Source organism: Tympanuchus pallidicinctus, unplaced genomic scaffold (genome assembly GCF_026119805.1).
Source record: "Tympanuchus pallidicinctus isolate F22 unplaced genomic scaffold, pur_lepc_1.0 scaffold191, whole genome shotgun sequence".
Lineage (NCBI taxonomy): Eukaryota > Metazoa > Chordata > Aves > Galliformes > Phasianidae > Tympanuchus > Tympanuchus pallidicinctus.
Genome location: NW_026294712.1, coordinates 5,466 through 18,232, shown reverse-complemented (window position 1 = coordinate 18,232; position 12,767 = coordinate 5,466). Strand labels below are relative to the sequence as shown.

The following is a 12,767-nucleotide window of genomic DNA, read 5'->3' as shown; positions in this document are numbered from 1 at the left end:
GAACCAATCGAGTAAGCACGGGGAATGTATTGCAAGCAGTCGTGAGGAAAATCTTTTACTCCACTTTCGGGGGAGGTTTATTTCAGGGAACCGGGCCGCAGTGAGTAAAAAGCCGAACCACCAGCTTTGAGTTTTAAAATATTTATGGCAGGAAGAAGCAGCAGTAAGGCATTTATCGAGGTTGATTAAGCACGTCAGCGAAGCGGGGGTGAAGCGTGCCAAACCCATAGGAGCACAAAGATAATATTGCAAGGGTTACGCTATTAGATAAAACAATAAGTAAAGATCACTTCAGCTCTGCATCACAGCTACTAAAACCATAGATATTTTCTGTTTGCAATACTGCGGCTTAAGGACAGAAGGAGTTACATTTTTATCCAGGGTTAAGCTGGGTACAGCTGGGAGCTGGAAGCACTCAATGCTTCCTATGCCTTTTTTTTTTTTTAAATAATTAAATTAAATAGTAACAACTTACTTCAAAACTGCGAGTCCCAAAACGTCAAGCGATTTCCGTTGAATAGATCTGGAGCAAAGCGATTGGATTTACTCCGCCCAGCACCGACACTTTTTTTTCCCCGCATACGTGTGCTGGAGGGAAAGGGGACGCAGGGAAATTTCCTTACCTTTTAAGTTCAATAGGATACATCTGTAGAAGTTACACACGATCTACAGGAGTATGAGTCAGGTAACTGGAAATTCAGATCCCGACTTTGGGCCCCAGTGCGCACTGTCGGCATCCAAGAACAGCGGACAGGGAGCGGCGATAAAGGTGCCCCAAATTAGGTAAAAAAGCCAAAATGCTAAGGGCCGAAAGAAAGCTTCTCTGAAGGACAGGTACAGAAAACCTGGTGGAACAGACAGGAAAAAAATCACCTTCTGTTACAGAAATCTCTGCCAGTATTCGGTAAGGAACAATCTGCCTTCTCGTGGTAGTGCAGGAGCCCAGAAAACTTCCTAGTCTGCTATGCGGTGCACTCCAAATTGCGTTATGCTCTACCGGCATATTCTTAAGGTTAAACAAACTTCAGATCAGTACAGAGCGCTGTGGGATTTATACGAAAATTCCATCTTAGGAGGAATTTCTTTCGTTTGTACGGCGGCGACAACTTATCTGAACGGCGTCCTTCCGCAAACAGCGAGCACTAACCCGAACAGTAAGCGCTACTATTCATCTCTGGCAACAACGTAGGTGTTCGCAAGGAGCGAGCGAGGGAACCCAGAGGGCACGCAGCAGGAAGGCTCATCCCTTGTGAAATTTTGTAGCTAACGTTTCCTTTGAAGTGCAGATCGTATGCAGGTGTCCCGGCGTCCACGAAGCCCGTCCGCTGTCGGCGCGCTGGACTAGATCTGGAAGAGGTACACATCTTGAATTAGCTCTCATTGCTGATCAGGTGCTTGAGGTCAGTTGCTCATTTAGAAATACATAATCATGATACGCGGGGTTACTCAAGCTACTTCAGTGTTACGCTACCGTAACTTAGATGCGAATGCGTCACCTTAGGCGCGCGAAATCCCGTTCCTACTCAGCGGGCGGCACGCACCGATTTTTACGAAAACACCACTCGGTTCGGCGCGCCGTAAGCAATCGCTTCGTCCAGCTTCACGTACGTCAAAGGCTGACACCGTTCTACGAGCATTCTTCGCCTCGCACTCGTCCGTACTACATTCCGTGCAATGCCGTTCCTTCAGCTTACAAAGTGACGTCGTCTCCAGGCGTTAGACGTAACGTCGCCACGTCTCAGGCCCTCGGAACGGTCTTCTGTTGTCAGCGACTATTCTTCACCCCTTAAAGGAGAGGGAAACGCATACGTTTAGGGGAATCTTAGGAGATGAACCGTTTACGGAGGAACCTCTCCGAGGAACCTTCTTGAGAAGACCTCTCTGAATTTCGTGATTTAAGTATCTTGTAACTTAGGTGTGAAATTCGAACCTTTTTGCGGGCTTCCCTCAGAGAAAGAGGAGAGCGATCGGAGCATTTGCGTTTGAAAAGCGTCCGTTTCCCTGAGGAGATAAGGAGTCACTTGAGCTTTCGAACACGCGCACCTCCACCTCCCTAATCGTAGGTCTTTCATCGTATTGAAGAAGGAGTGACAGCATCGCCGCCGTGAAAAGCGAAGACGTATTATTTGATCTTTTAGAAAAAGACGGCGCTCGACCCTCTTTATCAGGTACGGATCGGGCACGACAGAACCGGTGTAACTTGCGGAGCGTTTCGGACCGCGTTAGCGTTCCGCAAAAGCATCGTACCCGAGCCGGAAAAGGAAAGTCGTTTGTTTGCGCCGTACTCGGGGCCACTTTAAAAGCAGCCGCGGAGTTCCGAGACGCGAAGCATTCGGCACAAACCCAAACTATACAAGCACCGCAGGAATCAGTTCGTTACACAAGAATCGGTCAAAACTCTGCAGGATCAAATAGCGAACCCCGAGGAACGATTAGAAAGAGAGAAACGCAATTCGGCTTTGTCGCAAATGGCTTTTAAGGACCTGTTAACGTGTAAGCTCGCCAGCGAGGCACGACGGAAAGCTGCAGCCGCACCACGAATCACCTACGACGACGCCTGTCGATCCCGAGAGAACGACCGCTTTAATTAGGGGGCTTCCAGCGTCGTTAAAACCTATAGGCATACATCAGAAAGCTGAGAACAAAGGGAAACAAGATCGTCGATTTAACACCTTCCGTCCAAAGGCCTCACCACTGTGGCCGGTTATCCCCGCGAGTCACGATCCAACGGCCGATAAGCCAGGGAAACACTCTTACCTCCCCGGCCAGACCGCGTGGATCGACTCAGCTAACCCGAGGCCCGTTTCCCTAACTTTATTAGGATCCCTTCACAATTATCCTTGGAAGGCTACAGGCACACCCGAAAAGGGAATAGGAAATCAACACTTGCTGGACCGTTTCCTCATTTTTTAACCCTATTAACAAAGCCCATAAAGGGCAAGTCGGCGTCTCGTTTCGTTTCACAGAAGATCCCCGCGGGACCTTGACAGAACACAAAAAGGCTGATAGCTGATTTTGACCATTTGTGTCTGGTGACAGAAATACTGAAGATTTGATCACGCTAGAATATCGAACGCACCTCTTGATTACATTTTGGTCGCCATAGCGTTACGTTTTGCATCGTCGTGGGCGCGGGCGGTGAGCGATATCAGTCCTCGGATCCGTTCACCTTCACAACCGGGTTCGGGGTTTTTACAGGTCATCCTGGCTTACCGGCATTCCCCGCACCGTGATACCATTTCTTTTGACCCCTCCTTTCAGCCCTTTTTACCAAACCGAGTACAATTCGCCTGTCACTCCTCCACAGCGTTTCCAAATTCCTAACCAACCGGAAAATGAACTAAGGGACCCATCCAATATCTGTTAGATGCGGTCCCAAAAGAAATCCATCAGAAAGCCTTTTGCACTGATGCTTTTCAGCATCACACCGGTTCAGGAGTTCCATCCAAAACCCGGTTGTTGCAAAGCGTCTAAGTTTTAATAAGAGATTAAAGCATAAGCGTACGTTTCTGGGATTACCCCTCTTCGTACTGCGGGGGATATCCTGCACACACCGTCCTGTGCAAAGTCCTCTGGACTGTAACTATACTTGAACTTGCCAAACTAATATTTATATCTCTCAGCATTTGAATCGCTTTGGAAATGCTCAAGCAGAAAGTTCTCGAGACACTAAATCATCTTGGAAAACATTACACGGCAAGTCCACATCTTGTCCAATTGGACTAGATACACTTTCAGTGCATTAACTGAAGTGTAATCTTGAACAGCTATTCGTGAACACCACAGCCTCTACGGAAGAATTCCCATCCTGATCCTGGGAGTTCCCGGGCGGGGAAAGCAGCTGACAGGAATACCTCTGCTTGTTTTACTTATTTATTTATTATTATTGGTTATTGGTAAAGGTACGCTCATGGCCAAACGTACGGTTGTCTCTTTTCACCTTCTACCTTTTATTCATCAGGTAACATTCGTGTCACCACTCCTGAGGTACCTCCGACTGGCGTCTGTGGCAAATTGAATCGTTCTAATCGTTGTCTAAAGACGGATGATAGCGGTACAGTTGTTAAACACATTGCCCAGGGTATACGGAAAACGGCCCGTGTTCCCGTCCAAACCTGGAAAAGCCCAGACTTCGATTTCTTTTCCCGGCTTCCAGGCGGTCCACGGGTCAAACGTATCCTGTTTTACCTACTGTACATTGCCGCAACTCTTACGTTTGTACCTTGTACGATTCCACATTTTATTCAACTTATTCCACGTGTTGCATCCTTCATGTGCTTTGTAACCACTTCAGCTGATGACGGACAAGTCCACCAGATCAGGGCAACATTTGTAACCAAGCCTAAGAAATCTTTCCTAGTAATTGCGTAAGGTTTATCTTCCCCTTGTCCCCCCTCCTCTTTTCCTCCCGCTCGTTTGTTATCTTTATTTTCTCCCTTTTTCCTATCACAATGGAAGGTCATTTAACGCTTCATTTCCAGCAATCTTTGAGGTGGCGTGAGCCTCCTTTGTTTTTTGGCTCAAAGCTCGCTTCCTGACGTTTTATTGTCACAAGACTCTGATTGATTTGTCGAGGAGGCAAGAGATGGGCGCTAGCCACGTGACTATCGATGTCGCTTTGAGAACACTGGAAAGCCCCTTCCTGCAGAGCTGCTCGCTCTGTCGAAGAGGGGAAAAGAGCGCTCAGGAGCGTTCACCGGCGGAAGATCTGGCCCGTGACTCAACAGCTCCAGCTCGGTACGGGAGGCTGGGGGATGACGCCATCGTATCCCGCGAAGGCAAGATGCAAGTCGGTGCCTCCCTGCTCCCTCTTATCCTGAGGCAAGGCCAGGAAGATAAGAACAAAGGAATTTCCCGCTGAGGTCCCAGAGCCAGAAGCCGCCGCTCCAAGGAGAGCTGACTCAAGCACCTTGGTTTTGAGCCATCACTCAAAAGAGAACTGACTCGACCACTTTGAAACTGTTGAAAAGGGGCCATCATCGCCTCGGTCGTTATCGTCGCGGTTGTCTCAATAGAACAACTCTGCCTGATGACCCAGCACTACTGAAGACCAAAGACTGAACTAACTACCAACCTCTCCGGATCCCTGGTGGCGACTATCTCCCTCTTGCTTTCCATAAAGACTCCTCGCTGCTTCTTTTCTGTCTTTTCTATCAGCCTCCTTCCCTTCCCCAGTACCTTAATTCATAATAGCACCCGTCCTCCCCTTCCCCATTTCCCTGATTAAGATTTGTAATAAACCGGTCGGACCAACATCAGAACCGTTGTTTCTTAATCTCTCGCCGGGTATATAGATAATAAAAGAACCTCCTCTCCCTGCCCTAAATCGGAGCGAGACAAAGGAAAACGGTTTCTAGCCGTGAAGGAATTCAGTGACACCTTTTTGCTTCCCGGGCACTTCCGTATCAGGTGCCATTGTGTCAGACCGCCGCTCCGTGCCATCCGTCACAGGGCAGCAAAGTGCCATGGAATACCGGCGGGGAGGTTCAGACCCTTCTGCCGTACTGCCAACATCCACCTCCGAGGCCACAGGCCGACTTCTCGAGCAGCCCTTGCATGTTGCTATTGCCTAGTCGTGCCACAGTAACTTTGGACAAAGCGCTAGCTGAGCTCAGCGTTGCGTCGGACACCGTGTATACACGTACATATTAGTGCACATCTTTACGCACGTATTAATTAAGCTTTAGCTATCTTTTTCTCTGTAAGAGCACGCTACTAAGGCCTGTCTTTTCATCGTGACCTCTCGACTTGTAGCAGCCACTGCAATCTTTCATTACCGCACAAGCCACCCACAGACAATGAATGCCAGCAGTACCACGGCTCCCGTGCATACAGGGAGCCGAAAACACCAAACGCGGTGAACAGCAGAATCAGACTTTATTTTACACTTTCCATTTCCATTTTAACAACGCTTCGCGATCTCTCGCGACCCATAAACCGACATTCTGTAAAATAACGCTTTCGTAGGAATGATCTCAGCGCGAGTTTCCTTTTGTTATGCTTTGAAAGCGCATTTTCGCTTCACGTTGTAGCAGAAATGCTGAGTCAGGGCTCGACGCAGCAATCAAGCACTTGGTGGGAAGGCAGGGCCAACCTAGGGGAGCTCAGGCGCATTGAATGTCGCTGAGCGACCAGAAGGGGCAGAGCCAGGACCTACCCCTTCCCAGACCTCATTTGAGGGTCGGCAGCGGAAGTGAGGGCACTTTGCTGGAGATCTTTGCCCACCAGGGGCTTTCTGCGGGTAAGCAGCGTTTGTTTGTTTGTTTGTTTGTTTGTTTGTGCACCTGTGGCAGCCGCCATTACTTTCTCCTTCTTTTCTGCTAGCTTTAACCCAGCAGGTCACCACTGTGTCTTGTGTTGGCTTCCAGCCTCCCGAGCTGGGTTTGTACTGCCGGGGGCTGGAGAACTCTCGTGCTCTCAGAAAGGCATCCTTAAGGAGTTCTTTATGCGTGTACACGTGTATTGTACATTCTTGTCTTTTTCTGCACGTGGTCCTTACTGTAAGCATCTTTACATTGTAAGCACTACGATTGGCAGGACTGTAAGGGAACCGTCCAGTCAGGGCCCGAACCGCTGATTGAGCACCTGGAAGGGGGGCGGAGCGGGGCGGGGGAGGGAGCACAGGTGAAAGCGATTCAGCCGCGGGAAGGGAAGGACCGCAGCCGGGCTCCACCCGTCTTAAGCCTCATTTAAGGGCCGACCGCCACCAAGGAACGTCCTCTTCCAGGAGTTCCCTTTTCGGTGAAGTTCTGGTACGAGCCTACATCTTTGGAGATGGGTGAGCTTCTTCTTCTTTTTTTTTTTTTTTTTGTGACGTCGTCTCTTTGCACCGGGAGCGGTGCAGAGAGGAAGACGAAATCCGAAACCTTGCCCTTCCCTTACTTTTTCTCCTCGTTCCACTGTCCTTGTTGCACTGGGTACTTAGAAGCCCAGGCACTGCTGAGAAAGGCGAAATCAGGTAAGGAAGGTGATGAGACTTCCTATCGTCCTTACACGGTTTAGTTTTACTGTTATTATTTTCCAAGGAAAGATCCCCTTAGTTTGGCCCGCAGGGAGCAGGCTCGGGCGGAGGAAGGTATCTTTTCATTTGGTAATTGGAGTTGAAGGAGAAAGGTGCCAAATAGGGCCGTTACCACTTGTAAGCGTAGAAACCAGAGAGGATTAGAGCTTCCTCAAGCGCTCCGGGATAGGTGCTCTACGTAAACAGTGACAGAACAAAGGCTGAACTACTGAAACTATTCACAGTCGAGTGCCACTCTTTGTTGACAAGCGTACAGGAATTAAGGCTCGAGGATTTTGTTTCCCATTTGTTACAAAAAATTTAAAATTGAAAAAAAGAAAACAGCTTCTCATTTTCTTTTCACGGATGGAGGAATACTCCCACACGCACACACACAGCCGGGCCCCTGTGAAAAGCGAGGCTAAGCAGAGTTTATTCTCGCAGCTGTAACGAAAAACATTACAAAGGGCGGTACGCAGGTCGGCAGCTCCGTTCCGAACGCGGGGAACTCATTACAGGCCACGAGAAGGACTTTTTGGCGGGTTAGGGCTCTATAGCCGCAAACCGCCTGTCTCGCTCAGCCACTCTGCATATGAATGGTAGGACACACGCTAACGCTACGAACTGTAAAATGACTGGGATAGCAGCCGTTAAACATATCCGACTTCGGGTGGGAGAGCGCCTTAACTCATAGCTCTGAATTCATTACCGCTTTAAGACAGATCTTATTTCATCGTTCTACTAGAGGGACACATCCATTCACTTGAACCGTCCAATGCCTCCCGATTCAGTAATTGCCACATCTTCTGTTTTGTAACCGTCCCTACAAGTTTATCGCCGCTCCGAGCCACCCCCCACTTGAGAGAGCGCCCCAGTTACAGCAGGGAGATGCGTTCCCTTGCGGTTTAGTTCCAAGCGTGCATTATGGCCTCGCGGAGGTAAGAAAAGGGCTCATCACGTAAGGGGGTATAGAAACCCCCAGCCCTTGTCAGGAAAGAGCCCTTTCTGCTTGTATCTCTTAAAACAACGGCACAGCCCCACACAAAAGAGGCTCAAAGCATTCGTCAGAGTAAAGGCAATCAGGAGAGGCCGGGAGAGGGGCGGGGGTCAGAGTCAAGGGTTTCTCGTCAGTCGCAGTCCTCTCGGGTATTTTTGTATGCAATCGCGACCCAGGAGTCAAATGCGTATTTATTACACTTGCCCCTTACAGCAAAGCAGGAGGAGCTGCTATCTGTTCAGCTCTTAAATGCCAGTGAAAACCTTGGATAAAATTTCTGTAGCACAGCCTTTCTCACTGAAGATAGAGTGTTTAAAAAAAAATAATAATAATGTCAGCAATGTTAGCAAACATTGTTTTTTATTTTGCATTATATAATTTGATCTGAAGCATAATGCAGAAAAAGGGGTCAAGATAATTTGTTTGTAAACATACAGCATGTTCAGAAGTAGAAAGACCCAGCAGCAGCAGGCCGTACAATCATCAACCATACAAGGTCGGGCAGAAGCAAGCACCCGGGTTCAGCCCACCCGAGCTACAGCCACAGACGAGGCCAGGGAGCCACTCCCACCAAAAGGAACCCAGGGGCCGCAGTCGGCAGCAAGTTAAACTAGACCCAGCAGCACATAGCAGCAGTCGAGGAGGGCCGCCCCAGCATGACGTTAGGGCACAGGAGGTTCAGACAGGAGCTAAGGAAAAACTCGTCAGAAAGCAGGCGCGCTTCACCAGGAGCAGCAAAAGCCCAGGGCCGCCAGAGCGCAGTAAGCTCTGGAACATCACCATCAGGCAGGGAAGCCAAAGCCCGGGCAGCAGCAGGACGAGCAAGGAGGCAGGGTTCCCTTCAGCCACAGCAGGCTGTTTTCTCATTCTGTAAAGAGAAAGAGACATTGCAGTGAGCGAGCGTATTAGTTTCTTCACAAACTTTTCCTCTCAGCTCAGCAACATACATTTTCAGCTCCCACCCCGGTGAAAACAAGGGTGAAAACAATTCCATTTACAGCCAGGAACAACCCATCCAGCACCTGCCCACATCACCTTCAACAGGTGAGCAAAATAACCTCCTAACTCATTGAAATTCTGTTGAGGTCAAGCCCTTAGGCACTCACTGTCATATCCTGCTCATTGAACCGCCTTTGCAATCCTGAAGTCTCTACCAGCTGCACTTATAATTCTGCTGCTACTTACCTTGAACTAACTACTTGCAAAGTCAATTATGGGCAGGCTCTCACACAACCATACGCTGTACTACACACGGGCACTTAACGCAGAGGCAGAACCCCCACACAGTTCCATTTCTTTTGTTCAAGAGCTCCATACCGAGCACCAAGTATTTTTGCTAGGGGCATTATTAGAGTTCGGGCTCAGTTTGGGACAAGGGCCACAGGCACTAACTTAGAGACACAACACAAAGGGGTTTGCCATGAAGCACCACCTCAGGTTACCTAGCAAGAAACCAGAGAGGTCTCAGCGCACCCTCCTCGAAAAGGAGTTTTTCCTTTCACAAAGCAGTCACCCTCACTCCGCCCTCAGGACAGCACACCCTCCTCAGAGCTCAGGAAGCTCTATGAGATAGAAACATGCCTCAAATTCAGAGATAGGGCTTCAACAACACCAACACTAGAAACATACCACGTTCTCTCACTCAGCAAGTCAAGCACATCTGACTCATCTCTCTGCAGTACATACTGTGTAAAAATAATCGGTCATTGATTTAAGTCTCATTTATTTTTCATTTATTTATTTTACAGGGCACGCAACGCCAAATAACCGACAGTTTCAGCGTTCCAAGATCAATAACATCAGCAGCAACAAAACAAGGCCCGAGCGCAGAAACAGGCAGCGCATCTTAATTTTTTGGAGGTAAGCAAGGATTTCTTGTTGCTTTAAGTCAGAGACAGGCAGGCATCCACTTCACCACCACAAGTCAAGCTAGCCAAGCCTAGCCATTCCTCTTCAGCGCAGATATTCTTAGGCGTCCCCATTCCGGCACACAGCACAGAGCAGTCCCACCTGCAGTAGAAACAACCTTTCCAGAAAGCCTGCAGAAGCAGATCATTTTATTTGTTCACAGGAGGGACACATCACCACCCGCTTCCCACCTGGCCGACGCCAGCACAGTTCCCAGTACTCCAGGAGCACACAGGGATACTGTCACTCTTCTTTCTCTCACATTTCTCCTCTCTCTTGTCACCGCAGAGGTAGCAAAGCAATAGACTTCTCCTAGAGAGAAGCCTAGCTTTTCACTAGATACAGTTCAGATAACTAAGTCTTTAGGTCGCCTATCCAGCGACTCAGTCATTGCCATTTTACAGGGGGCATGCTCTTAGCTACCAAGTAACACTTGACCCAGGCAGAGAGAGTTTTCTACCTGTAGTTCTAGAGAAATTGGTGACTCAGCCTCATCACAGAGATCTCCCAAAAGGAGCTATGGAAAGCTTTCTTCTTCATTTGTTTTCCCATTAGACAGATGGCTTTCTCCCACTAGGAGATAGCAAAAACATCACAGAGCAGAAACAGTCCTCTTTCCTAACCATCTCAGCCTACTTAGCTCATCAATAAGGGAAACCATTCAGGGCCTACACAGGACATACACAGAGACACACACCGCAGGAGCACCGCACCTCCAGCTGCTTACCCAAACACTTTTTAGAGGTAAATCCCCCTCACCCCTCCACACACATTCAGTTACTACAGAGCAAGCATCTTCTGTCATCTCAGAGTTATAAACAGGTTTGACCCAAGTTTTGAAATAAAGCAAGTTTTCTCTTTCAGCAAAACTCCATCTCCCACCTTCAGGACCAGGAGCACCACCACAAATCAGCCACCACCACAAAGGAGCCACCCCAGGACCCAAGGAAGAGACCCCATTACCAGGGAGGCCTCTCCCCACCATCTCAGGAGGAGCCCCCACCACACACCAGGGGCTCCTCCACCTCCCCCCCACTCAGGAGGAGCCCCCACCACACACCAGGGGCTCCTCCACCTCCCCCCCCTCAGGGGGAGCCCCATCAGTCACCCGGGGCTCCCCCACCTCCCCCCCCCCTCAGGGGAGCCTCCACAAGAGGCTCCCCCATGCCCTGCCAGGGCCACCACGGTGGCCCCCGAACGAAAATTTTTCCGTTACTGACCGTTGCCCGCCCTCCCGCCCTAAAAAAATAATCTCTTTCGAGATAGTGCAAATCCTGGTCAACAGCCCCAGGCCAGAGGGGGGAAGAGCACAGGCCACACACTCAGACACTAAGTCCAAGCATGTGGCCTGTGCTCTTCCCCCCTTTTACCATGCTCACCAACTACCCACCACCAAGACAAGACACCCTCCACCAAAGAACCACCACCACAAACACCAAGTACTACCTGGCCCATCTCCTCTGCTTCCTCAGCAGCACACTTCTCAGCCAAGGACAAGGACCTTCCTCTCCAAACAAGCTGCACCTGAGGGAACAACAGAAAATATAGCACTGCTGCATCTCACCAAACACACCACCACCACCACAACAAAAAACCCAACAAAACAGCACCAAGACCCCAAGCTCCCTCACAAAACACATGCCTAAACCGTGCAGGTTACCCTCACTCATCACTCCTCTCCTCCAAGACCAGACTTGCCACACACCATCAACACCATCACAGCTCAAAGCCACATACACCACCACCCTCCAACGAAACGCAGTTGTGTACCCCGCCACCTGCTCACAGTGCACGCCAGTCAGAAACAAAAGAACACCGCTTACCTCGCTCCGGAGACTCTCGCCGGCGGGATGCCTGGGGCGCGAGGGGCCTGCGGCCCTCCGGACGCAGGACTCGCGGTTCCTTCGTCTCGCCGCCGGTGAAACCGCTCCCGGACTCGGGCGCCTCATCCGGTGCCTCTGCGTTCCCGGAGAAGGGGACTCCGCGACCCCGGCGCCGCTCTCACCGAAAAAGCCTTCTCGCTTCTCATCTTGAGGGTGTCGATGCCGCTCCTGCGCTTCGCGTACTGACTGACAGTACTGATGAACTCCCCGCAACATCCGCTGCCCTTCTCTCCTCTCGCCCATCCCGACGACGCGCGAAGCTACCGGCTTGGTCCGGCCTCGTCTCCCCTCGCCAAATCCGCTGCGACTCCTCCGGAAAAAGGTCTTTCAAGTCGCTGGCAGCTGTCACCTTGCTGAGGAGGAAAGCGGGGCTCCGTGCTGTCCAGTTCTCTGAGCCGAAGACAAACTCCACCGCCTCTCTGCCTCTCCTGTAAGGAACGCGCAAACATCCACAACGGCATTCCAGCCGTGCGACCTGTCCCACCGCAACTCCGGGATGGGAACGAGATCGCGCTCCTCGAGATGCCCGTGGCAGGCAGGAGGGAGGGGAAGGAAACGCGTGCGGTCTCCTCGTGCCCTTCTAAAAAGGCCGCGTGGGACCCCAGCGGCGGCGCCGTGCCGATCCCGGAGAACCGGCAGGGGCGGCCCTACGCGAGCCCCAAGAAGACAGATCTCACCTAGTGACTCCCGGACCGCTCACCGCTTCCACCGTCTCACCGGTTCGGGATGACGAGAGCCTCCGCTGCAGCCTTCGCTCAGCCTGCAAAACGAGAAGCCTCGTCTCGGCAGCACCGAGGCCGGAAGAATACGGCCCCATCCCGCTCGCTCCTACTCACCGGGCAGGGGGCGACTGAAGCTCCCGCTAAAAAGCCCCGGAGGGACGAAAGCGCGCTGGGGCTCGGAGAACCGAGCGGCAGCCCCTCCGAAAACGCGACGGCGGCCGGGCGGCGATGTTTGCCCGGCTCCGCGAAGCCGGAGA

General features: G+C 50.9%; 1 long non-coding RNA gene across 1 annotated transcript; it reads left to right on the top strand.

Annotated features, from left to right (window-relative positions):
- Positions 1-6,697: 6,697 nt before the first annotated feature.
- LOC128079810 (uncharacterized) lies at positions 6,698-9,813 on the top strand. The gene is made up of 3 exons (XR_008206325.1): positions 6,698-6,778; positions 6,926-6,958; positions 9,746-9,813. It is a non-coding gene; the product is annotated as an uncharacterized LOC128079810 (long non-coding RNA).
- The last annotated feature ends 2,954 nt before the right edge of the window (positions 9,814-12,767 follow it).